Source organism: Zalophus californianus, chromosome 7 (assembly GCF_009762305.2).
Source record: "Zalophus californianus isolate mZalCal1 chromosome 7, mZalCal1.pri.v2, whole genome shotgun sequence".
Classification (NCBI taxonomy): Eukaryota; Metazoa; Chordata; class Mammalia; order Carnivora; family Otariidae; genus Zalophus; species Zalophus californianus.
In genome coordinates, this window is record NC_045601.1 from 47,762,865 (window position 1) to 47,790,561 (window position 27,697).

The 27,697-nt window shown below is 36.0% G+C and overlaps 1 protein-coding gene across 6 annotated transcripts in view; it reads left to right on the forward strand.

The window, feature by feature from the left end:
- HS3ST5 (heparan sulfate-glucosamine 3-sulfotransferase 5) overlaps positions 1 to 27,697 on the forward strand; it is a 266,124-nt gene that overhangs the window by 82,258 nt on the left and 156,169 nt on the right. For all 6 annotated transcript variants that reach the window (XM_027603927.1, XM_027603930.1, XM_027603925.1 and 3 more), the window contains one exon: positions 19,166 to 19,355. The gene's annotated coding sequence lies outside the window, so the exon portion shown is untranslated. The remainder of the gene's footprint in view (positions 1 to 19,165; positions 19,356 to 27,697) is intronic.

Here is a 27,697-nt window from a genome sequence, read left to right on the forward strand (position 1 = left end):
ATTGCATGGCTGTCCTTCCAGTAATCCACTTACTTACCTGGAATGAAGTTCTACCTAATAGTTTGAAATTAACATGTCAAGTAACAACAAGCCAAACTTTAACCCAAGAGAAGACGAAAATGTCCCTTACTTCATGCCAAAGTTGACAGCGAATTTGTTATGGTCATGTACTTGGTGAATTCTTCTCTTTTTCTGCTAAATTTTTATCTCTTTCATCATCTAGTCAGTGAAATGTAAAATTTGAAAATATATCACAATCATTGTTAGTTTTGAAAGGACTCACATCTTAACATCGTATTTATTTGTATTCAGTTTAGTTCCATCCCATTTCATCAAAATGATGTATTTGAATTATAAAAAAATTTATCCCTGGGGCACCTGGGGGGCTTAGCAACTGCTAAGGCAGTTGCCTAAGCAACTGCTTAGGCATTGTGCTCCGCGCTCAGCAGGAAGTCTGCTTGAGATTCTCTCTCTCCCTCTTCCTCTGCTCTTCCCTCCACTCGCACTCTCTCTTTCTCTCAAATAAGTAAATGGACCTTTAAATATATATATATATTATCCCTAAAAAATATTTTTCTGAGAAGCACTTAGAGAATTCAGAATATTTCCTAAATTTCAGTCTTAAACAATGAATAATATCTCTATCCTAAGTTTTTGTGGAAGGTACTATTATATAATATTATTACCTCACAAATTGAATAAGAATCATTAAAATCAGTGAGGATATAAAAATATTTCAGGTTCATATTGATTTATTTTTATGTTAGCTATCTTTGTTTTTTACATGATACAATATCCTCCTACAAATTTCCTAGAACACACTCTGTGGGAAATTTGTGTACATGGAATTTTGGGAAGTGTTTGAGAACAACAGCAATAAGGAATTGAAGGAAGCAGAATTGGACAGAGAGTTACAACACAGACCCCAGGTTATCATGAGAGCTCTTAACCTAGATGGGTCCTCAGAGTTGTCCTAAATTGAGGGAAGGGTCTTGACCTTTGTACCCCATGTTGACCAGTCACTGGCTATAAACCAACTCTTGGGGAGGAGGCATACCTTGGGTAGGGCAGTTGCCTTTAGCCAAGAGCAATACTGGGAGAGGGGTGCAGCTGTGAGCTGCCTGCAGCCAACACTCTTAGAAGTTGGGGGAATGAATACTTTAGCTCTGAAGGGGGCATTCACTTACTTTATAGTGCCCCCACCCTGACCACCATAAAGAAGCTTTAAGGGGTAGAACAACAAGAATATATTTAAGGAGTGACAAGGACTTGTTTCGGTTTTATACCTCGTTCGCCATTCAAACAAATTATTTCTTGTAACTTTGAATGCATGATTGAATAAAGTAAAAGGCATTTGTTGATATAATGAAAGTACAAGTACTAGATGGTTGATAGAAGGAGAAAAACATGTAAGAGCTTCCCTTGGGCCTTAAAGGTTAATTATTGATTAGCATGTATGTGCTAAAAGAATATTAATAAAAAAGCATAGACACAAGGCAGTGAATTTCTAGGAGCTGACTTTTTTTGGTATGTAATACATTTCTTAGGTAGGGAGAAAAGAGTAAATCACAAGGAAATTATTTCATGTATTTCACTGATTAAATGGGCTAGTCTTGACAAGACTCTGAAAAGCTGGGCATCACTTGCTATCAGCAGGGACCACGAAAAGTATCACAGATGTGCTCACATAGCATATACACACAAAAAATTAAAAAAACAAATCAGAGTAGATGTAAGATTGAGTAAACAATACCTTCAGCTTAAAAATTCTGCTTTTGGGGGCACCTGGGTGGCTCAGATGGTTAAGCATCTGCCTTCGGCTCAGGTCATGATCCCAGGGTCCTGGGATCGAGTCCCGCATCAGGCTCCCTGCTAGGTGGGGAGCCTGCTTCTCCCTCTGCCTCTGCCTCTCTCTCTCTCTCTCTCTCTCTGACTCTCATGAATAAATAAATAAAACATTAAAAAAAACTGCTTTTGGATGGAAACAACTGATAATATGCTACAGGCAATCCTTGCATTGCACAGTACCATATTAATTGAAATTTGTGCATATCAGAACTGTGGAAAGTGAGGATTGTCATTATTTTTATTATTATTCAGTTATTGCAATTTTTATTTTCCTACAAATTTCGCTCTTTTTAAAACTTTTTAAAAGTTTATTTATTTACTTAATGATCTCTGCACCCAGTGTGGAGCTCAAACCCACAGCCCTGAGATCAAGAGTCTCATGCTCTTCCAACTGAGCCAGTCAGGTACCCCAAAACATTTTTAAACTGAGTTATTAGACATTAACTTCATGAAAGAAGAGGCTTTGTCTGGTTTTCCTTACTATTTTATCCTTACAGCCCAACACAGTTCCTGGCCCCATAGCAGGTGTTCAATAAATATTTGATGAATGCATGAACCATCAACAAGATGAAGTAGTGCAGAGCAATTTAGTGACCATACAGTCTTTTCTCAGGCTGTCTGGTAAATATCTGACTCATTTGCTGGGTGAATCTTGAAAAGCTAACAGAACTTTCTACAGTAAACTGTTAGTGCTTGCTTTCTTATGTAGAGATGCAGTTTTTATAGCAATTGTTCATACTCTGATATTCTAATCAAAGATTAGTTGCTCTTTCATTTTCAACCATTCACCCTAGATCTGGTTCCCAAGAAAAGGTGGGCATCTATATAAATATGTAATCGGTGAGACCCATAGTGACTATTTCATATATGATTGTGAATAAAACAAGCTTAGGCTTTTAGGTTTTTTGTTTTTTTTTTTAATTTAAGTAATCTCTACACCCAATCTCTATACCCATGGTGCTCAAACTCATGACCCTGAGATCAAGAGTTGCACGCTCCTGCACCTGAACCATCCAGGCGCCCCAAGGTTAGGCTTTTAAATTCAGTTAGTAAAATAATTTTTCAATGACTTCCAAAACAAATAATAAAAATTAAGGTTTCTAACTCTGCTTTATGTTTACAGGCTAAGCAATTCAGTATACAAAATCGAAAAAAAAATACAGATATTAAATAAAGGATAGAAATGCAAATATGGAATGCAGCAGTGTTCGAGGACACTGGGAAAACTGAATAATGACTAAAAAACAAAGTGCTTAACCCCAAAGAGTTTCTTAAATTTATTTTTTACTATCAAACTTTTAAACATGAGACAGTTTCTTTACGAAATATGTTCTGATATTTTGGAATCACCAAATATGTATTATTACAAACTATTTGTAGAAACTTTAGTGCTTTCTTCAAAACTATACTTCTGTCAGTCACCCCTATTTCTCAGACTCAACTCAGACCTCAAGTTCTTTTTCTACTTTTCTTAAATTTATCTCTCATTCTTGGTTTATCTCTCTTTCATTTCTCATGAAGATACAGTTTTGTTTTCATCACTAAGGAACAAGTAGAAAACAGCCTAATACATTGGTGGCCACTGGGTTAACTCTCTCATTGCCTTAGTTGCTGGTACTCTCGATTCAAATTGACACCATTACAAAATGACAGAGCGCTCTCCCCACCGTCCCATGTGTTAAATTCATGACAGCAGAAAAACTACTGTGTTGCAACAAGACTAGCAATAGTAGAGGATTACCCATAGGGCGGTATTTGGAAAGAAGAGAAAACAATAACCCACAGTTGTGTGAATTACCAATTCTGCAATGGAGGCCAAGGAAAAGAAAGAAAAGAACACATATATGAACATGACTTTATTTTAGGCAGGAAGTCTGATTAAAAAGAAGAGAAAATTAGAAAAGAGATTGTTGTTGACTCTGTTCTTACCATTCTTATTCCCGTGACCACAATAAATGAAAGCAGGTTGTAGTAGAAGATTAGAATTTACTTTTTAATTCAGGGTTGTTGGTGAGTTTTTGTTTTTGTTTTGTTTGGGGTTTTTTGTCTATGTAAGTAAAGAATTGAGCTAAAAAAGAAATCTTTTCTCTTTGAAGGTGCTCCTGTTATGAGAGTAGAACAGAATACAACCTACATGCTTTTCAGTGACTATAAATTGGTGAGCCTTACATTCGGTACATTTGTAAAGTCTAAACAAACCCGCCAATATACAACCTGATTTTGAGTGGGAAGGTGGCTTTCCTAGGACTATTAAGGCAGCACAAGGAGGAGAGTTTGCGCCTTTTCTCTCTTAATAGGAGTACTGCTATAGAAATGCAGCTGAAACTATCATTAAAGCTACTTGGTGTTTGTCTTAGCTTAAGTGACTGGCAGACAAACTGTATCACTGTCTGTTAACCCTGAGAGGAGTAGAAGAGCAAATTGTACTAGGTCTGCTTTGAACACTGTTGTTGAAGCCCTCTTGATTACACTTTAAGGCCTGCAATATGTGTCTATAGTGCTCGATGGATTACACATCATGTCTGTATCTGTTATCACTTTTGATCCACACAAAAACACTGTGACTTAAGCAGAGATGATATCAGACAAATTACAAAACTCACATGGCTCGGCCCTACCTGCCAGTCTTCAGTAATTACCCCTGGTAATTGAGTTCATGGAATATTGCTGTGTGACATGTTTCCCTTTGCCAGTAATCGTGGAAATAAGTGAATGCTGGACAAGCACTATTCCTACAAATTTCTACGAAGACATGTTATTAACAAAGAATATAATACAGCACCTATAAGAAGCCTGAAGGTGCATGCCGCTGCATCATTTAAGCCACAGCTTCAACGGGGTCATGAGACTTGAATGATCTGTCTTTCCTGGGCCCTTTCCCCAAAGCTTTGACCTTTATATTGCTACAAAGCACAGAATACTTTCCAGGAGCTTTAGCTCTAACATAACTAACCAGGCTTGGACATCATATATATGCAGCTTTCCTTTCCCACCGGTATGTGCAAACGATTTCTTGTTTGTTGCTTCCACGACTATGGGCAGAGCCTGGGATTCTGAGAGTCTGCTCTTCGTGCCAGGTTTGCTTGGTATTTTTCTTGGAAACGGGGCCACTCTCCCTGATTGCTGTGTGTCAGAGCAATCTATCAGGCACTCTTGGTTCGCAGCAGTCCACTGCTCTCCACAGTGTACCTTGAAATTGTGCTTCAGTGTCCTTGCAAGCCTGTATCTGTCCTCGCAGCTTGTGGCCGTCCCCGCAGCAGCTCACCAAACCACATCTGCTCAGTTACCCTGTTGTCATCTGTCCTTCTCACCTGCGGGGCTCCGGTGTGGTGATCTGTGCTGGTGGGCTGGCTGCATACCAACACATTATTGTTGATGATGATCCTGACTTGCCATTTACTAGTAAGCATTATTCACAAGTGTGTAAGAAGAACCAGGTGGATTTTTGTAATTCATCCCTGTCTCACAGCTGTGGGTTAGGTCGCACATTAGTACTTCGGTTCTCTCTACACCTTCATTTTGTAAGGTCAGAAGCACGATGCTGTCTTGGTGTTTTCCAATTTCCAGAAAAGCATATTTATCTTCTTCAGCTAATTTATTCTTATGTGCATTCCTTGCAACCTTGGGCAAGATGCTGCCTACAGCCGTCAATTTTGTATTGTAACTTGAAACCATAGATTGCCAATGCCTTTTCTATATGGCTCTATAGAGTTCATGCAGAGCAGTATCTGAAACCTAGATGCCACCTTGTGATTCACTGGTTGTATTGCTAATGAAAACTAGAATTCTGTCCGACCAGAGTCAGTTCCCCTGCAGTAACACCCTAGTTTTCACGTTTCACTTCCGAAAACAATATGTGACACTATTTTGATCAAGGGTAAACCTCTTTTGTCTTCTCCACAAAATAACTTAGGGTAGTAATGGATAGCATTACATACAGTAGCATATCAGGTGATCTTTCAAAAATTTAATTTAAAAATCCTCCATAAGGGGCTCCTGGGTGGTACAGTCGGTTAAGCATCTGACTCTTGATTTTGGCTCAGTTCCTGATCTCAGCGTCATGAGATCGAGCCCCACATGCAGTTCCTCTCTCAGTGTGGTGTCTGCTTAAGACTCTCTCTCCTTCTGCCCCCCCACCCGCATGCACACACTCTCTCTCTAAAATAAAAAGAAATAATTCTTCTTAAATGAATGAATGAATGAATGAATAAACAAATAAGAAGTCCCTGTAAGTGTTCATATTATTTGTTGAGCTTCCTAGCATTTGAGTCTGCTCCACCTTGGGAAGCCCCTCATCAGTAATGGCTGAGAAGAAGCGTAGTTCCTTTGGCCTCCACAAAAGTAACTGTAAAGAAAATAAAGCTGTGTTTGTCAATTAGCAGCTCCTTAAGCTGTCAGCTGCTGCTACTGACTTTGGAGGACAGCTTGGGGATACAGGTCAACTTTTACAGTGACTATAGACCAAACTTCAAATTTTCACAAAGAAAATACTGTGCTCAACATTTCAACTAACATTTATGTCTGAGCAATGTGATAGACATTTTCATATTCACTGTCTTATTTAATCTTGAAGACAACCTATGTAATATATTATGGAATATATTATTATCTCTGTGGTATAAATCAAACAAATGAGTTTTGGAATGGTCCAGCTAGGCAGCTAGTAAACAATATGGGAAGTGAATATTACTATAGGTCCTATGTGTTCTTCTACTCTCTCCGCCATGTTATGACTCCATTCCATGTTAAACTTTTCATATAGGATCATCACTGGCAGAAGTTGTGATCCTCAGAAGCCAGTCTCAGAGAAGTGGTATTATTTTTTAAAAAGTAATTAATTAACTCAGGTTTTCTACCTACACTGTCAAATCATGTAAGCAACAAAACCTGTAGGAACATTTGTTAAAACCTCCTTTCCTTTTCTGACCATGATCCCTTACATCCCTACTTTCTCTGAGTCCTCTCATTTAAAACTTCTTCACAAAACCCTCTGCCATCCCTGATCTTCTACAGCTTTTTGTCTTTTAAAAAAAGACACAGTTCTCCTAATCTTCCCCTTCTACTTTTCTACCCATAATTCTTGTTCTCTGTCACTGTCAACATTCGTATTGAGCATCACAAAAGCCCAAAGAACCCAGGAGCATCTTGAGGGGAGGGTATAGAGTGACTTGAGTGGTCAGCCTGTACCATCTTCAACAAGCAGTGAGATAAAACAAAGCTGGGAGTACTCATATATTAACAGCTTTTCCCTAATAACAAAAAAAAAACTAGGAACAACCATAGGAGGGATCTTTTTAACAAATCCACCATTTGCTTAGAAAAATAAGAGTTACTTTGTGCTACTCAATGCCATTTAAGTTTTAGCATGCCTGCTGATGCTTGCCTTAAAACTCTCCATGATAACCAATGAGTTATATCTCTGGGATGAATTTGGCCAGCTTCTGCTAGAATTTCTTCGCTAGTTCTCATACTTGCCATCATGGCCAAAAATATTTTATCTGAGAGGTTAGAGAGAGGGGGATTTTCAAGTATGACCTTAAGGTTTCCAGTGTGAATTGTCACATTAAAAAAATGAAAGCAGCTGAGCTTTTATGAAGATTACACTTCTGTAGCAGCTAGGTATTTAAGAAGAGATTGGTTAATAACCACAAAATCTTGGCAGCATACAAAAAAATAAGCACATACCTATCTCATGGGTCCCTGAGTCATTTGGAATTGGCTGATCTGGGCTGTGCTGGGCTGGGTAGCTGTGATGATCTCAGCTGTTGGCTCATGTGGCTGGGAATCAGCGGGGGATTAGCCTGGGCTCTGCTGAGGCAGCTTAGTTTTGTTCTCCATGTCTCCCATCCTCTTCCTGCCTGGGCAAGTTCTCACGACAGTGGCAGAAGCACTGGAGAGCAAAGTCAACAGTGTAAGCATTGTTCAAGCCTTTGGTCACATCATGCTCTCTAATGTTTCATTGATCAAAACAAGTCACATGACCAAACCCAAAGAAAGGGAGTAGGGGGAGACATTCTATGTCCCTACCAGGAGAGATTACAAAGGCATGTAGCAATGCACATGGATGCTGGAAGAGGTGAAGGGTTAGTGACATCGATAAAGTCTACTACAGTTGTTGACCTATTTTTCTTGAGTATCATTCCATCAAAAGTTAGATAGTGTTCATTCTGGTAGTGTTAGCTTTAGATGAAGGCACCTTTCATTCATTCAGACATGCATTCACTCATTGCTCATTTAACACATAATACAGAGTTCTTTAGACAAGTGCTATCTAATAGAAATATATTGTGAGTCAATTTTCTAGTATCCACCTTAAAAAAGGTAAGAATAAACAGGCAAAAATATATTTAATAATATATTTTAATAAAATATATCTAAAATACTACCATTTTGACATGTAATCCATATTGAAGTTATTAAGATATTTTATATTCTTTTCTTTTTCCACCAAATCCTCAAAATCCAGTGTGTATTTTTTACTTACAGCACATCTCAGCTTGGACTAGTCACATTTCAAGTACTCAAGCCACAAGTGACTAGTGAAACTACAGACTATGTATTGAACTTGGTGCTGAGGATACAAGACACCTGCCCCATGGATCTTTCAATCTAGAAAGGAGAATTAATTTATGATGTCATTTTATGTCTTTCTGAGAAGTTCATATTTTAACTGACTGTTTCGGGAAAATGAATGTGTTTATACCCCGTGGATCTGGTCATGCCGCTCTGTGGCCATTCTTCCCCTATTCTAATAGTTCTCTATTACATATCCCCGTACAATCTCCTTAGCCTAGTTTAGTTGGAGACATTTCAACATGCCTTTTCAAAATCTCCGATGGAGCGCCATCACTGTGCTTCAAAGTCTAGCAAAAAAAAAAAAAAAAAAAGATGTGACTTTTTGCAAAATCAATATAGTGAAGGGATATTACCTGAGATCTTATTACTAGGTGGATAAATTTCCACATTATGACTTTACCTGATAAGAGCTGAGAATCTGTCATGATAGAAAAGTTGAATGGAAATGTTATCTTTCTCAGTGGATATCTGCCATAAAAAAAATTAATAAAAAAAAACTGGGTGGTTGTAGAGAGAATGTATAATAAAAGTAGATAAAAAGGAAAATATTGCTTCAGAAGTAGTACAAGAAATAATAGAGGCAAAGCATGGAGAAAATGAGAAGGAAAAGAAGAGGAAACATTAACAGTGTTTATCTGTTCTTGACCTGATTAAGTATATAACTGCCTAAAAGAACATTTTGACTTTTCCATACTAAACTGTCCCAGCAAGGTTTATCAAAGAGGGTAATTTTTAGAAAGCAATTATTGTCTTTTGGAGTTGCAGATAAAGGGCCTGGCAAGAATAGGGAGATAAGATATTTTCTTTGTAGTCTAAAACAATCTGATGTTTCTTTAAATATTTAGACATAACTAACGAACTGAAAGAGGTCTCTTTTAAATGCTACGAATCACCTCATGATTTCTTTTCTCTTTTTTAATCCTGTTCTGCTTATTGCAGGTCTTAGTGGTGATTCATGGCTTTGATTATGTAACCCATTGATAATCAAAACCACTTTGGGCAGATGACCTCACGCTTCTTTGTTTCTCTGGCAACATTGCAGGTCCAAGTGATAGTACTTGGAATAATGTTCTTGAGCAACCCAGGGCACCTTTGACTTTCATTAGTGATGTGATCAATGTTTGCATCCAAAAAAGCAAGCGTCTTAGGTAGTTTGGGGTGATGCAGTACAGAGAACAGCATACTGGATTTTAAGCTCTGAGATGCTCTTTTCATAAGATATTACTGAAAACTACAGTGTGGTCTGTGTTTTCATACTAGACACTTTAGAAAATGACTATAATTACATAGAGAAGGGAGTCCAGATTACATGGTGGGCTTTTTTTACACTTTAAATTACAAAAATATATTTGTGAGTCTACTCCCATTTTTCATGAAGCATTTAAGTCAGAACAACAACATTGTCTTATGTTTAGTGACAAAGGATGATTTCAATAATCCCAAGAAATATTTTTCACCACCAGTGGATGTCCACCAGATAGATCCTTTCTCCATTCCCCCCATATCTGACATTCTTGCCTTTAACATTGTAATATTTTGGGTCCTTTCCTTTCATTGAGAGATTTTCAGATGGGAATTAAAAATAAATTGAGAAGAGCCATGCCTAGTAAACTTAGATGGCAAATTAGTGATTTATGAATTGGTGGTTTATGAATGGGAAAAAAAGGCAGCTGTGATGGGATGTACATCATGAGGTGGAGAGCCTCTCCTCCCCCGGGTTAGAAAGTGTGCAGGGGCTTTGATCAGAGTGAAAGAATAGGAACCTGGCATCAGAGACATCATCATTAATTCAAGCACAGAGAACAGAAGAGGTTCTACTGACAGCTCCTAAAGTCACTTTAGTAAAGAATTAAAAAAAAAAAAAATGAGTTCCTGGTGGAATGGGGAGTAGAGTAAGGAAGGTTTGTGTGTGTGTGTCTGTGTGTGTAAAAGCTTGAGAATTGACTTAAAACAGTTTAATGAAGTCAGTGAATAAAGTTGCGTGCTTGCAAATTATCTAAGAATCTTTATATCCTCATGGCTTAAAACAAAGAAGGCACACTGTAACTATTTATTGGATGAACAAATTAACGTTATCTACTTAAATACGTTTTAGTGACTATGGTTTTACTTTTTTCTAGATATTAAACCCCTACACCCAGAAAAGAGGATCTAAGAATTGGGCAGCCTTTCAGATATGACCATTAGCACTCTGTCCCTACTGTCATTTCTCAAAAATAAGGGCCAGAGCTGAATATAGGTGGCAAAATAGGGCCATGGTTCTCATCTCCTGTTTCAAACCATAACTCTAGCCCCTTAACTGTGGCCTGAGAAGTACAAATGAGAGGAGATGGAGGTCTCATTCAGATATCCTTATTAATTACACTATCCCTCCCTCCCTAAAGAAACCCCATACCAGTTTTAAGATTGGGGTCAGAGACATTCTGGATCTTCCTTTAGCAAAGCCAAGCCATTAACATTTTCCTAGGAATGATCTTTTCCAATCATCAGATAAACATAAGATCTCCATTTAGGATGTGGGAGAGTTTTACTCATCCAGTAAACAATCATCAAGTATCTGTTTCCTTGAAATAGATGTATCTCCTTTAATTAGACAAATCCTCAGTATTTCTGTAGCAGTGAACTTTGTTTCCTCTATCATGATTATCTTTTCATAGTTGCTAAGATATGCTCAAAGTAGAAGAATTATAAAAAGCTTAGAATTCTAAGAGTCTATATATAATTTTATATGTATATGTATTCTATGATAAGCAGGTACAATATTAGAAAGTTTATATTCTGACAGCACTTATATTTTGTTTCTCTGCTTCTCTTTCCTCTAACTACCCTCCCTGTTAATTAATACTTTATCTGATTTGCATGCAGGGTGTTAGTTGAAAATCTAGAGCTTACTAATGTAGAAAACTACCATCAGACTAGAGTCCAGATTAATGAACAAATTTCCAAGTGTGTGTGTGTTTGTGTGTGCACGCACGCGTCTGCCTGTTTATTTAAAAGAGACTTTCCCAGAAATTCCAGAATGATAAACTTTGGGCACTAGAGATGCTTAGAAGGTATACATTCCGTGATTCTCAACTCAGGTTGCATATTACAATCACCTGGGTAATTTACAAGACTCCTTTTTCCCACTGCAGACCAATTGATCCAGCATCTTTGAGGATGGAGCCTGCTTATGGGTATTTTTTTAAATCCATGTATATTCTAATGTGCAGCCAAGGTTTAAAAACCCCTGGTTTGGTCAGACCTCTTTTCATGTGTATAGACAAAATAAAAACCCTTTGGGTAGGAACTGTATATCTCAGGCCATTAGAGACTGAATTAGAAGCCACATGACCTAGCCCCATTTCAGAGAGATTTCCATAACAATCCAACATTAATATCTTGTTAGTTTGGACTTGTTTGAACTTTCCCTTGAGAACATTAACAGAAGGAATCATGCGTCTTAATTTTTTTTTTTTTTTTTTTTTTTGCCAAATACACTTGAGGAAAAAACCCTCCATGCTGTGCAGTAGTATAAATTAACACATGAAATTCCTACATTTCTCAGTGTCATTGACCCTGCCCTCTACCAAAAATATGTTAGTCTTTGTTGTGAAGAATTTTTTGGAACACATTTATAACTTCCATTTTTTATAAGGCCAGAAGATATCTCAAATCATTTTAGCATAGGTAGACCCATTTTTAAAGTTATCATATAAAGTATGTGTAATTCACTTCCTAAGAAACATTCTAAGAAAACAGCACTGATAACATGGCTTATAGTTAGCAGTGTTAAGATAGAGATAGTTAAACATTTTCCTGTTCTTTGACATCTATCTTTTCTGTATGTATATATCTGTTGAGCCCATCAAAGTCTAAAATATTTCAGTTTAGCATAAAATTGCAGTACCAATTGTTATATGGCATATATTTTATCTTGTGGAAAGATGGAAAAGCATATCTAAATGCATCATGCCTATGCTCAGAAGTAATGCAAATCTTCTGTCTTGCCAGTTCTAGAAATAAATGAAAATGATAGTAGATAAAGGCTAGAAACATTTTTCTCTTTTGCACTCATGCAAAATCTTATGTGCAGTGATCATCATCATGCATTAAGCATCTGCTGTAAGCCAGACATTCTACTATGGGCAGAGGAATGTTGACCGCATAGTCTATGCCCTCAATTCTTATTAATCAAAAGCAAGTAAATAAATACAGTTTAAAGTAGGAAGGAGTAAAGAATAAACATTTGACTAAGAAAAAACTTGTAAGTACAAAGATATTCTACAAATTTTGAGTAGAGCTATGTAAGTTCACACAATTTTCAACCTATTATAAGTATCCAATATTTACCTAATTAGTTAGACTGAACATGTATATCTGTGAGTGTCTTTTGTGAATTGTGTATGATTTGTACTAATTATCACCGTAGTACAAGGAATTCAAGAATAACAGGCTTCTTAATGATCTCTTTTTTAAAAGACCTGAAAAAAATGCCCATGGCAGAGCCACAGAGTAAAGATCAGTGTGTTAGAAGGAGCAGGATAGATGGCAGCCTATCATGAACCCCATAATGCACTTGTGGAATTTATCACTACTCAGAATCTGAATTTCTGCATTATCAGCCTGAGAGTTAAACTCAAGGAGATGACATCATTCTGATCAGACTTCCAAGGGACTGAACTACCTGAACCACTCCACTACTGTGTCCAAAATACTGGTGTCCTTTGTGTCCTTTATCTACAGTGCCTCTCTCTGACCCGGCAGTCATAGGGGGAGCTGACCAGTAAACATGAATGGTTGTGAGGGATGTTCAGTTCAGATCAAAGGGAAGTCTGAGGAATCTTCTAAGTAAATGACTTCTCCAGCGACAAGGAGATCAGGATGTGAGATCTTGATCAACACTGGCAACTTCTGGTTCTTGGATTTTCTCTCCTTTACTCTCAAAGCTAATGGTGCCCAAACCATGTTCCACAAAACTCTAGGGTGCTGTGTAAGAATTATTTTATGGGAGATGGATCTTCTCAAAAAGAAAACATTTTAACTACTGTCATCTAGCCATCCCCCTCCCTATTATAATACAATCTTAGCTTCTCTAATCACATTACATCCTGTCTCCTTATAATGACATTATTTCCAGATCTCCTTAATGGAGGATTGGGAGTTCCCAAACTCTTCAGTCACTCTTATTGAGAACATCACAGAAGGTTGATCATCTTGGGATAATCATGGATGTCTTATATGTGTCTTTTACTTGTTTAATTTTCATTTTTGTTATAGGGTATTTTAATCTTTGAGCTAAAGGTAGGTAAATAAACCTTTCGGCATTTTTATGCAAGATTGAGAGGAAAACCCACATAAGGTGTACATAATGGGCAATCTCATATCCTTATTTTTTAGCACTCTAACAAACATCTTTATTCCATGTGTTTTTAAAAATCATAATACAGCACTATAGAAAGACAGTGATATCCACTGGCAATCTCATACTCTTAACAAGAATCGATTTTTAAAAAATACACAAGGCTTTTGCTATAATTTTAGAACATGTATCAATTTTCATGCAAAAGGACAAATCTAGTCAATCAATAAAGAAATGAACAAATAAAATGGAAATGTTTCACAAGTGAAATACTCTACAGTTGAAAACCATTTTTCCTTTATACAGGGAAGAAGTGTGTGTAAAGAAGAGCATAAGAATATGTCCTTCCATCATGTAGTTAAGCTCACCTTTTATTTATTAAAGAGGGGTGAAATTAACAGTGCCACTTCAGCCTATTCCTTAGAACTTAGGTTACAGAAAAAAAAAAAATCATGTCTATACCCTGGTAGAATTTCTTATTTTGCTTGAAAAGCAGTTAAATATTAAATCATGAATCACTGCTTTTCTAAAATATCTTTTAATACCCTAGAGAAAAACTAAATTATCCTGCTCTCTGATTTTTAGGACAACTATTTGTAGCCATTCTCAAAATGCATTCCATAAGAAAGGTTCCTTGTCTTTTATTTCTTTACTTTTTTAAAAAAATTTTTTACAAACTCCCTAACAGATTCAATATCCTGAGAAAACTAGAAGATATTTATAACTGAACGACAGGCCTGTAGAAACCCAAAGGCAATTATCTCTTGTATAAATATCCCTTAGGCAAACTTCAACTAATTTTTAAGAAACAGAAGGTCAAGCCTGCTCAAGAATTTTTTTTCAGGTAGAAAATTTACATTGTCTACTCTTGTATTTCTTGGCCTTTCCTCCTTTAGATCTCCTCAATCCTAATTCCATTTGTCATTCCCCAACCTGGAAAACATTATCTGGCCACAGCTAATAGTCAGAAGCCTTTGAGAAGCATGCATCCCTGTGTTTTCCTGTTTCATTGCTTTTGGGTTGCTCATGTGTGTTCTCATTTTAGGCCACCCTCAGAAATATTGCCCTTATTTTGGGTAATATCAGTTTATAGCATAAGCTAAAATTTCATACCTACCTTTGAATCTCTGAAATTCTTTTTACCCTTTCAGGTAAATATCCAATAACTAAGAATTAATTTGTACTTGGGATACCTATTTTTCAAAATCAGTCTCTACCCAAAAAGACTTCAGCTGTTAATTAAAGTATTGAATTTTGCTTATATTTTTCAAAGGTAAAGACTTCTAAAGAAAGATATAAAATGTTTGAAAAAATGACAGTGAAAATTACAAACATGATGTTTGAATGTTTGTCCACATAACTCAGGGCTTATGTGAGCTTTTCCATGTGATGCAGAAAAACAGGTCCTTTATAATTAATCTGTGCAAATTCCATAGAATTGTGATCGGAAATAAGTTTTCTATTTTTTACTTCCATTATTTGCACATAATAAATTTACCCTTATTCAGTTTTAATCTTATAGACAAGTGATAACTATCCATTGTGTGAGAGAATGAACTTCAACCTTTTAAAAAGGAATCAGAGTAGAAATATCAATGGCAATGTAATTGAATACCTTCTGAACTCCTCCTATCACATGGCATTCTGCTATAGGTTACAGAGAAACATGACACTTCTTTATCTTCAATGTACTTACAAATAACACAGAAAATAGAATATACAAGACAAAATAACAAAGTGTGGTTCATGGTTCAAGAGTTATTGCAAGGCAGTTACTCATTCAACACCTATTTATTGAGTGCCTATTATGTGCTAAACATTCTGTTTAATGTTGGATTTTTTAAACATGAGTGTATTTAAAAACAGAAATGGTCACTGTCCTCCAGGGAGATGAGGCTGGAGAGTTAAGTAGGGATTGGGTGATATGGCCTTGTTCTTTACCCTAAGAACAGTGGGAAGGCATTGAAGATTTTAAACAAGGGATAGATATTCCACTCTAAATGCCACGAGGAAAAAATATTGGAGGGAAACAAAATGTGAGATGGGAGAAAGAAAAAAATTTAAGCAGCATTCCAGACAACAGACAACATCTTAGTGGTGGTGGTGATGCTAGTGGAGCAGGAGAGAGAATATGGAGAGGATATAGACAGAAAACAGACAAAGTAGGTAGATTTGAAAACTAGGAAATAAAATCAAAAGCGCTTGATGATCAAATCCTGGGGCTGAAGGAGAAAAGAAGAATCAAATCTACTCTGATTCCATTTTAAAATGTTGGTTTTTGGCTTCTCCAACTGATGTTGATGGTGGTGTTTAAAAAAAAAAAAAAAAAACAGGGACACTAGAGGAAAGCTGTGCTTGAGAAGAAGGTTTTTAAGAGTTTGACTATGGAAAGATTTAGGTTGCACAGCCTTCAAGACATCCAAGTTGAGATGTCAACTATTCAGTTAGAAATAAAAGTTGGGAGATAAGAGAAAAAAATGTTAAGCTAAAGATTTGAGAGTCATAATGAAATGATAGCATCATATATCTTGGTGAGTGCTTTTATTAGTACATACAATGAAACATAACATGGTTTAAATTAGAGTTCTCTCACTATGAATTAGAAGAATCTGGAAATGTATCATGGAGGAAGAGGGCTTGATCTTCTTAAAGAAAGAATAGAAATAGAGAAGTAGAAATGATTGAAATGGCAGATGCACAAAAACATAAATACATTGCAAAGTTCTTTTTGGTTGCCAGTAATAGAGGATACCAACCCAGATTGGCTTACTAATAATAATTTTTTAAAAAGAGTCTATAAATTCACACATAACTGAAAAGTTCAGAGTATTCTACCTACAAGCAAAACTCTGTCCAGGGGTGAAACAACATGCTCAGACCCAGCTCCTCTTTTTCTATTTCTCAGCTATTTCCTTGGTGTTGACTTAAGTTCTGGCAAGTTCTCTCATGATCCCAAGATGGTTGCCAGTAGTTCCAAATGTTACATGGTCACACGCTTATGTCCAGCAAGAAAAGCAAAAGTGGTATTTTTACATAATAGGTCAGAGAAGACCCCAGAATGGAAATCATTAACCTCTTAAGGTCATGTGCTTATTCCTAAAATTGTAGGTAAAGATTGAGATACATGGATTATCTTAAGCTACTTAGGTGCAGCTCTGCAGTGGAGACATATCCTCCCACCAAACCATATAGAGTGTTAGGGAAGGGAGATAGGAAATCTAGAAGAATCTATATTTTATTATTAATTATATCTATATTATGTGGAGACTTAAATGCCGATTTAAGGACCTTGGACTTAATCCAATAGACCAAAAGGAGCTCTTATATTTTGAACAGAAAAGGGATCTAATGAAATGTTTTAAGAAGTTAAATCTTAAAGTAATTATAGGCCATACTGGAATGTTTAAGAAAAGTAAGAAGAAGGGAAGCTGTTAAAGAGCCTACAGCAATAGTCTAGGAAAGAGATAGTGAAAGCTCAGACTGTGATGAAATGTTGATGAAAAGAAGTAATGAAGTGATGGATGGAACAATATTTCAAACAGAATCCACAGGACGTCACAAGATATTAAGAATGAATTTTGTAATGGAATTTCAGACTCTTCCACTGAGGTTTCAACTAATGTGATAGCTTTGGCACTGAAGCAAAGATGAGATCCTTTTATTAACCATGATACTGGACGCTCTTCCTCCAAACCCAGCTCTAGACTGGGCTGTCCATTTCATTTTATTCTAATTAGTTACCATCATCCTGTGACCCATTATTCCCCACATGTACAGCTCTCCTAGAAGTAAAAAAGAAGGCAAGTTCCAACCTCAACCAGGCTAATAAAGGCTGTCCTTGACTCCACAGAATGAGAACTTGCAGATAATAATGTAAAAAGATAGATATCGTTACAATTATAACAATGGCATTTACTTTTTAACAAATGTTTTTTCAGCACTTTGTCAACCTGCATGCAATGATTCTGTTCGCAAGCAACAGAAAACCCCGTAGTGTAAACAAATAGAATTCCAGAGGAAGCAGTTAGTAGTGTTGGTTCAGCAGCTCATCAACAGAGGACCTATACCTTTGTGTTTTTCTAGATTTTCATTGTGTTTTACATCATGATGATAAGATGACTGCTCTACCTGCAAATATCGCATCCTCACCATTCAAGGCAAGCAGTTATGTGAAACAGGGAAGAGGGACAGGAATCTCTCATCAAGAAAGCAAATTTTTAAATTTAAATTCAATTAGCCAACATATACATCATTAGTTTCAGATGTAGCGTTCAATAATTCATCAGTTGCGTATAACACCCAGTGCTCATCACGTCACGTGCCCTCCTTAATGCCCATCACCCAGTTACCCCATCCTCCCACCCACTTCCCCTGCAGCAACCCGCAGTTTGTTTCCTATAGTTAATAGTCTCTCATGGTTTGTCTCCCTCTCTGATAAAGCAAATTTTTGCCTGGATTTCTTACCCAGCATACTTCTTTTGCTAATGAGCAAGAATGGAATCACATAACCATTCTTCGCCATAGGGGGATGAGGAAAGTGAACATTTGATTTGATTTTCTGTTCTCTGTTTGTGGGATGTAGCAAGGAAGAAGAAAGTTGGGAATGGTTTCTGGGTGGCCAAACATTAAAGACTTCTATGAAAAGCTGTTGTTTTATAGTGTACTCTATGCTTACATGTATATTACGCTCTTGTCATTTTGTATTTGAGTTTGTATTTATCTGTATATGTTGCTTTCTCTACTCTTCAGGAGAATATTTGCATTGTCAATTACCAGTTTTAAAATCAGATGTTTTATTCTCTTTTTCCATTAGCCCCTACCAATGTCTGCTTGACTCATTCAGCAAAGTGCTAGAATTTTGGTTTCCCTGAGGAGGCAACACATATTGACTAGAAAGGATATTATTTTTGTTTATGTCTAATTATCTTGGCAAGCATTACCCATGTGAAAGAAAATAAAGCAAAAGTACCAGATGATTCCATTGGGATTTCGTAAAAGTATCACATTTTATCTTTTATGGGGTGTGATAGAGGCTCACGTAAGGATATATTTCCAAGAGAACTCATCAACCTTGACTTAGAAAGAATTCAGCACCAAAATCTAGCATCTGCATATCAAAAATAAAAGTAAGTAATACCACTTGATGCAGTGTTTAGAAGAAATAGTCACTTAAAGCCATGTGAATTCAACCAAAATCCTCTGCAGGCAGCAGCATCATGCAATTCTGCCTTCACAATGACATGAAATTTTAAATGACATCTGTGCTAAATCAGGGAGCAGCAAACCCAGGCCAAGTTTAAATTTAGTAACACTGCCAGTTTACTGAAAATAACCTTCTCCATAGCAGATTCTCTATGAATTTCAGGTGACCGACTACTTGTGTTTCTGTTCTGTTCAAAGATAATCAGGTACCCAGAGGCTCCAGCATTGGTGTCTTCCCTTCTCAATGGCTTTTCTGGTGTCCGCTTCAGGAGTCTCTTTGGCCAGCCTTGAAATACGTGGAAATTAGAGAATCTACTACATATATTCTTCTTGAAAATTCCCATCACACATGCTCAGAACTTTCTGAATAAGCATAAGGATTTGAAGGGTAAGTGAATTTTGGAAGTAACTCACATTGCTGTGTACTCTTAATTACATCAGAAGTGAATATTTAATATATTTAACAAAATATATAAAAGTAAAAGCAGTTACTGAATGTGGGGAAAATAGCCATCTATGAACAGTTCACACCAAGAAGGGAAAATAAAATGCAAACTTTGAAAGTCGTTATACGTCATGTCAATGTAAATACAAGCAAGGTTCAGTGGTAAACTTGATAACTGATAATCAGTTTCACACAAAAAAATCATGATAATCACAGTGGTTCTCAAATTGTAATGTGGGTGAGAGTCACATGGAGGGGGGTTAGGGTCTGTAAAATTCTGACTCCTGGGCATATTTCACAGAGAGTTAGATTCACTGCATCTCAGATGTGACCCAGCAACCTGCATTTTTACTTACTTGCCCCCAAATGATCCTGATGAAGGTGGGTCTTGGTCCTTTGGGTAATGCTGAAGTTGGCATTCAAAACAATATACTTCTAATTTTCAAACTTTATATTAAATGGGGTTTTATGTTGTTTGTTTCCTTCAGCTACAAGAATAAATAAGGCACATTTAGTACAGAGGTGCTAAATTAGTGCTCCTTTTTTGACCCCCCCCCCAAATTGAATTCTTAGTTCTCTTTGATACATCTTGATTTTCAAGTTTGGTACGATGAGCTAAATCCCAGGGTCCCTGTCCTGCTTTCAGAGAGAGCATGCGCTCATCACTGCCTTTAGATGGTTCTCTGTTTTCTGTAATGTTCTAATTTATTCAGATGTTTATACTTACTGGATCAATTCTAAGAACTATCTAAGAAGACAGAAAGAATGAGTTATTACCAGGGTCAGCTAATATTTCTTCATTTTTGAAGGTTTTTTCCTTTTTCTCTTCATTTGGAAAAGTCAGCGTTAGATTTTCAAAAGAACAGATCTGCTTAACACATCATTAGCTACTCATTGTCCTTTGTGGATAAAAACTTCTAAATCATGTGATATCTTTATAACAGGTAACAGGCACATTTATTGAATATCACTTTATTATATTTCTTTATCTCATTTAGCAATTTCATCTTTATGTACAATTTTAAGTTTATGTAAAGTTTGCTTTTTTTGCCCCAGTGATAAAAGTGATTAGTAGAGGCATATTCAGAACTGAAATCTTGATGGTTCCTTAAGGGTACAATATGATCTTATTTTGTAGTGAAGAGTGAAGTTTTTAAAATCCTCTGATTGAATTGTAGCCTTATAGACAGTTTTTCTGTCAGTTTTTGTGTGCACATGTTCATATTGTAAAGAGTTTCTTGTCAATAAAATACCAAATGGCAAAAATAAACCCTTAATAAAAAAAAAGTAGGGGTACCTGAGTGGCTCAGTAGTTAAGCATCTGCCTCCAGCTCAGGTCGTGATCCCAGGGTCCTGGGATCAAGCCTCACATCGGGCTCACTGCTCAGCGGGAAGCCTGCATCTCCCTCTCCCACTCATCCTGCTTGTGTTCCCTCTCTCGCTGTGTCTCTCTCTGTCAAATAAATAAATAAAATCTTAAAAAAATAAAAAGTATATCCTCATGGCGGCAATTAGCAACACATATTAGTTATTAGTATTACACAAAGAAAATGAATATAGACATGCATAAAACAAGGTAGTGCTTTTTTCAAGTAATCTATAGATTTACAGAATTAGATTAATGTAATAATGAATTTTCACATGCATTTGTTGTCAGTATTGTTCTCAATAGGCAATGCTCTCACTGCCACACCTGACGATAAAATCTTAAAATTTGTAGTACCCAAACTGTAAAATCCTCAAATAGGTACCATACAAGTTTATGGTTCAAAGAAGTTCTCAAGTAATATTTAATAAAGCTTTTAGTGCAAGTCTTCTGTAATATTTTTATTTCAGAGAAACACAGAAACTACTCTTCTGCTTTTTCTTTTTCTTTTTTTTCCTTTTCCTTTGCAGAGGAGCAGGTAGAGAGAGTGAAATGTGTCCTCAAGTAAGTCACGTTCATTATCATAGGCATATTTATCTTAAGTTGTGACTCCCTAAAGAAAACTTACTATGTAATTTCAGGGAACCTGACAGCCTCCATACTCACAAAGTAAAATATACAACAAAAGAATAATTTACAGAAACTTTATTAAAGCATAGTGGCATAAAGTTTTAGAGCAGAAATGGACCATTAAGATCTTCTAGTCTGGTCCCCTCATATGTAATCGCATTTTTTCTCTTCTAAACTTGCTGTATTAATACAAAGAGCAGTCAACATCAGTCTGGCAAGATGTGACTTTTTAACAAGACAAACTGAGCAAAAGTTTTTCAATAATGATTTCTTGGGTAAGGAAGGTTAGAAGGAAATTTTCGTCCTAGATGAAGGTTGAAGAAGCGAAGAGAATACCTGAGTACTTACTAATGTAACTGAACTTAAAATTGTTAATTATTTTCATTGTCAGTAGATAATCTTTCAAGTCATTAATCTAAAAATGAAAACAGCCAATATAGGTCTACTTCAGGTTTGGTCAGCTTTATATGGAAATCTGATATTGAAGGAGAAAAAGAGCTAAAAGTCAGAGAGCTTTAGAACAGTAGAGCCATCTGGGGCCATTTAGTATGGGAGAAAGGAGACTTAGCTGTGTAATAATCTCTGGAGAGTGTTAGTGTTATTATGAACAGTATAATAATGATATTTGTGAGATACCTAAAAAGATTAAAATGTGTTTATTATTCTCAATTTAAGAAGTTGCAAAGTCATTAAAATTTATGTAGTAAAAGTATAATTATTGAGTGGACAAAATGCTCATAATATACTGTAAATGAAAACAAGTTACAAACCATGTTTTGATGCGGTCCCATTTTTATTAAAAAAATGACAGATGCATAGGAAGAAAAGTGGAATGATATATAGCAAAATATTAATGGTTATGCTCAACTGATAAATTATGTTTGATTTTTATTGCTTGTCAGGGTATGTAAAACTTTTTCTGAATTATGTATTATTAATGTAATTTGAAAATATTTTTCAAGGTTTGGGAAAATATTCAGTTATCTGGGAAATTTACTTTTATAGAATTATAAGGTAGTCCTGATAACATTTGTTTAAAATAGCCGTAATGATGTATGGTGATTAACATAACATAATAAAATTAAATTAAAAAAATAAAAATAATAATTTATCCTATTAAAAAAAGAAAGAAAGAATAAAACACTAGTACAAGCTATGAAATGAATGAACCCTGAAAATCTAATGCTAAGTAAAAGTAGCCAGTCACAAATAAAAAAAAAAATAGCCGTAAAGCAAGGCTCTTGCATCTTGTAGTATTAAACTATTTAATTATGAAGATAGTACTTCTAATTAGATAAAATGATTTTTAGATATAACTCTTCATTTGTGGATATTGCAATACACTAAAATTTTCAAGTTTCTTCATTAAACACTGATAACTTCAAATTATGTCAATTAATTCCTTAGAAATATCCTTTATTTCTTGTATCGGATAATTCCAATGTGCTTTCAAGAATTTTCCAACTATAGCAGTTTCCTCCATTTGGAGGATAATTTTATATGTTTGGTTACATTAGTGTTAATATGTCTTTGTTCTTTAAATCTCCAGTGTAACATACGGTTAGTCTCACCATTATTACTACCAGCTGCAGTTGGCCTATGATTTTGTTCATTCTGTCTGAATCCAAAGTAATTAGCTCTTTAGTTTAATGACAATAGTTGTTAATGGGTTTTTAGGGCCAAATTCTGCTGTTAGAGAGTGGGCGGTGTATTTGAAGATAGAATCTGGCCCTTATGTTTTAAGCATAAGCTGTGTAATTTAATTTCAGAATGATGGTTTAGAGAGTTTGGGGTAGGAAAACTAAATTTACATTTATCTGAAGTTTCTCAGTTTCAAGAAACAGAAAATGAAAGTGACAATTTATGTAAATGAACAATATACCCACTGAAGATTCTCTAATACAGCTATCCTGCATGAATCGTTCCATATGTAGCTGGAATGAGAAATGAAATGAGAATTTTCAAGCAGACATTAGGTAGATTTTCTTATGTCATGGAGCATACATTGAATTCTTTAAGTGCAATGAAACACTTTTGATCATTGTATCTTTTTCGGCTTTATTGAGATATAAATGACATATAACATTATGTATATTTAAGGTGTACAACGTGATGATGTGATACACACATATACTGCAAAATGATTGCTGCAATAAGGTTAGTTAACATATCTGTCAGCTCACGTAAGAGAGCAGAACTTAAATGTTCTCACCAAACACAAAAATTGATCGTTGTATTTTTGGAGGACTTGGTGAAATGAAAAGAACCTTTACCTGGCATTCTCTGGAGTTCAGGGTCAGGCTCAGCTTCCTGGTAATGACATGATCTTAGAGAACTAGCTTTACCTTTCCCTGGGCTTCAGTTTCTTCATCCTAAAATAAGACCTTTGCAGTAGATGATCCCAGTGGTCCCTTCCAGCTCTGAAAGGATTACTCTAACTTGCTTTATTTTTTTAAGAAGTTTCTTTTTTTTAATTTTATTTATTTATTTGAGAGAGAGTGAAAGAGAGAGCATGAGCAGAAGGGAGAGGGAGAAGCAGGCTCCCCACTGAGCCAGGAGGCCAATCTGGGGTTCGATCCCAGGACCCTGAGATCATGACCTGAGCTGAAGGCAGATGCTTAACCGACTGAGTCACCCAGGGACCCCTCTAACTTCCTTTAGAAGAGCACTGTGGGTAGGGCACAAGGAGGTCAAGGAAGATGCAATTTGTTACTGAGTAACAAATCATTAAGTCTACTAAAAGGCTTTTTGGAGACATTTTGGCCTTAAGAACTCTCCTTCAATGATTTCGTAGTTTTAGCCTAGATTGGGGGTTTATGTGGAAGGGACTATAGGCTGTTCCTTTGGAAGTTTTCAAGGAGACCGATTTTGGCAAAAGTTACAAAAAGAAACGAAACTCACCTGGTAACAGTTGAGATACCTAATAATGAAATAAGATGCCTTGGGAGATCATGAATTCACTGTCATCATAGGAAAGAAAGTGGGTCCCAAGGGTTATATGACCAGCCAAACTGCCTTTCAAGGATAAAAGCAAGAGGCAAATATTCTGAGCATAAAGGAACTCAGCCAATGAGCCCTCCTGGGGGCCACTGTTGGAGGACAGAGTCCATAAAACCAAGAGGTGACTGCAAAAGAACCGATCCATCTTAAGCATTGAACCTATCTAACCCTAAAACTAAATCTGAAATATATATGTAGTTGAGTGTGACAGAGCATACAAGGATAACATCCTATAGAACTAAAGCAACCAACAAAAACTAGGAGGACACAGCAGGAATAAATTGGTGCATATACTAAATTGGCTGATTGCATTATTCTCAATATCTAGGGATTGGTGCATATCCTTTAAACCTGACAAATCAAGTTATAGAAGTATTTAAGAGTAGGAAAAAAAAAAGATGCTAAGAAAGTCATGCTGTTGTCCAACACTGGGTCACAAAGAATGGGGAGGAGAAAGAAGAAAAAAATTTTTCTGTGCTCATAATAGGGAATGATAAATAGTCTAAAGATGTAGAAGATCAAGGTTATTACATGAAGTTACAAACTTCATATGTAGGTTATTATGTGAATGTACTAAGTTATAAATTAGAAGAAAATATGCACCCTATTAAATATGCTTAAGAAGCTATATATAAATATTAAACAAGGCAAACAGATCATATAATAATTTTCAAAACCTTTAACAGAAAACTTAAAATATTATGAAAAAAATCCCTGTCATACCTTCATATTAATAAATAGAAACACATTTATTTCTTTCAAAGAAATTATTTTCAATTAGATCATAGTGCAGAACCAAATTCTCAGTGTGCATACAAGGATGGGTCCAAAACAAAGTCATGCAAAAATCTGAAAATGAAAGCGTAGGCAAATGCAATCTAAAGAAATTAGGAGTTAGAATCTTAATATCAGAAAAGGTGAAATTTGTGTGTATTTTGGGGGGAGGTGGCCTGTCTGGCTCAGATGGTGGAGCATGTGACTCCTAATCTTGGGGCTGTGGGTTCGAGCCCCACGTTGGATGTAGAGATTACTTAAAAATAAAATCTTTAAATTTTTAAAAATTTTTAAAATAAGCAAAGGTGAAATTTAGGGCCAAAAAGCATTAATTAAGATGAAAGAGGAACTTTGTAGTGAATGCTCATATAATGAAGGTATACAATCGTAAATAAATAATAGTTTTAAGGGCTACCATAGGAGTTTGTTCAGCAAATAAACCTAACTTCTAAAAACATCCCAAGAAATAACTAATAGTCCACATTTTACGTGCTGGACTAAGTCTAAAAAGTCATCTTCTCTGTTATAAAGCAAAACACTGATATTGAAATTTATTTTCAAGAGAAAATATTTCTATGTCAAAGACAAAACCACCTGTTAACCAAAAATTAAATACTTGACTGATGACAGTATTTTTTTTTTTTTTTTTGAGTTCCAAGTTTCTTGTCTTTGGGAGACAAAAAAACTATAGCTTCCACTCAGACTGTAATTAATAATTAATGTACACATTAAACTTATTTGATTTGAAGAAAAGTGGACCGTTCAGCTTCCCCCCTCCCCCAAAAGTATTCTTAACAGCAGGATATAATTTCAGAGTTTTTGCCATCAAGAGCAAAAATTTTCATTTCATTTAGGAATGCAGCTCGTAGTAGTTTCCCATCCTCCTCGCAGCAGGTTCCCTGCCCTCATTTTGCAGACTCAGCCCAGTAAGGCACAACTAAGTAACTTCAGTTCCAGGTTAACATATGCTCCAAGCATCGTCCCAGCAACTCAACTTAGTTATCATGCAAAGCCGCTTAGCCTCACAAGTGAAATGGAATACAGTTGAATAACTTTTCTAATGTAATACCTGTTTATAATAAATGCAAGGTGGTTTATGATGGCAAACTTTGTAGAGCATGAAAAATTACGAGGGGAAAAAAAGCTTATTTTTTCTGACCTAAAATTGTGAAGAAATGTCATGTATGCTAGCAGGTAACTCTCCTATTAAAATAAAAAGAGAAAAATATTCAAAAATAAAAATGTAATACATTGGTCTTTGTATTACTTCAGCAAAAAGAGATTTAAATGAAAAGATTATATTTCAGAATACCATTTTATTCCTAGAGAGCAGAGTTTTTTTCTAATTTACATAAACTTTCTCCAGTTTAATTTCTTTCTCTCCTACTAGGCCTCAACCATGTGGGCCAAAATTTCCTTACTTTTTTTTGAGAAAGTAAAGATTGCTCAAATCTCCTCTTTTGTCTGCTGACATTAGAATAACCACATCTGTAATAAATGCAAGTTGAACTATGGAAACCACACATTACTGAGGTATAGGTCTTCTCCTTTGAATAAGAAAATTCTAGAAGGCAGTTTCATGAAGTCGTCTTAAATCAAATAGATGAGATGAGTGTCCGAGCCAATATTTTACGACCACAAACTGTTCTATCTCCATGCTCGTGCTCAGGTAATTCACTTTCCTCTTCTACTCATTGCTCTTCTTTCATGAGTAAGGTATATATGCACCAGGCCACGACAACTGCATTTTCATTGTGTCTGGTCAACACTGCCAGCTTTAATGATTGATTTTTATAACAAGGAAAGCAAATGTCCGGCCAAGCCCAGTATGAAATTTATAAACTATACTAGCTTAAAATGTATTTGTTTTTTATGCATAGTACTATGATTCCAGCTGAGAATGAAGACCTGTAGCTGGGTACTTTATAGTCCAGTGCCAACTTCATTTCTTCTTTCACTCAGCAAGTCTTTGGTTAATGACTACTGAGTGCCAGGCTACTCCAGGACTTGAGAGGCATTAGTGAACAAAACGTGGCATTTTGGGGGGGACATGCAGACAATAAAAATGAATCATAACAAGTAAGTGAATTGTGTAATGGTATATAGACTTTCTTTCAGGCCACAAAGACCTGAAGGAAAGAAAACAGAAGGTGTAAGACAGGCAGGTGGTAGATGATAGAGTGTAGGGCAGTGGGCTCACATCTGTTATTTCTGTATCAGGACCAGCTCTTCAGGCCGCTGTTTTCCTATGTTCAGAGTATTTGGATTGGACTTGGAGGGTGGAATCGTTATTAAATGACGTTTCCAAATGTTCTTATTTTAATGACAAGCCTCCATACGTTGACATTCACACTTGAGATCTTTACCTTAGAGTTTACCCAAACTAAAGCAGTCGACCTCATGTGTTTCCTAAGTGTTAGCTTTAGAGTTCTTTGCCTGGTTTTATTACAGGTGATCTAATTAACAAATGCTCTCCAAGTAATGCCATGGACTTTCCAAAGGGGTCACACAGTGA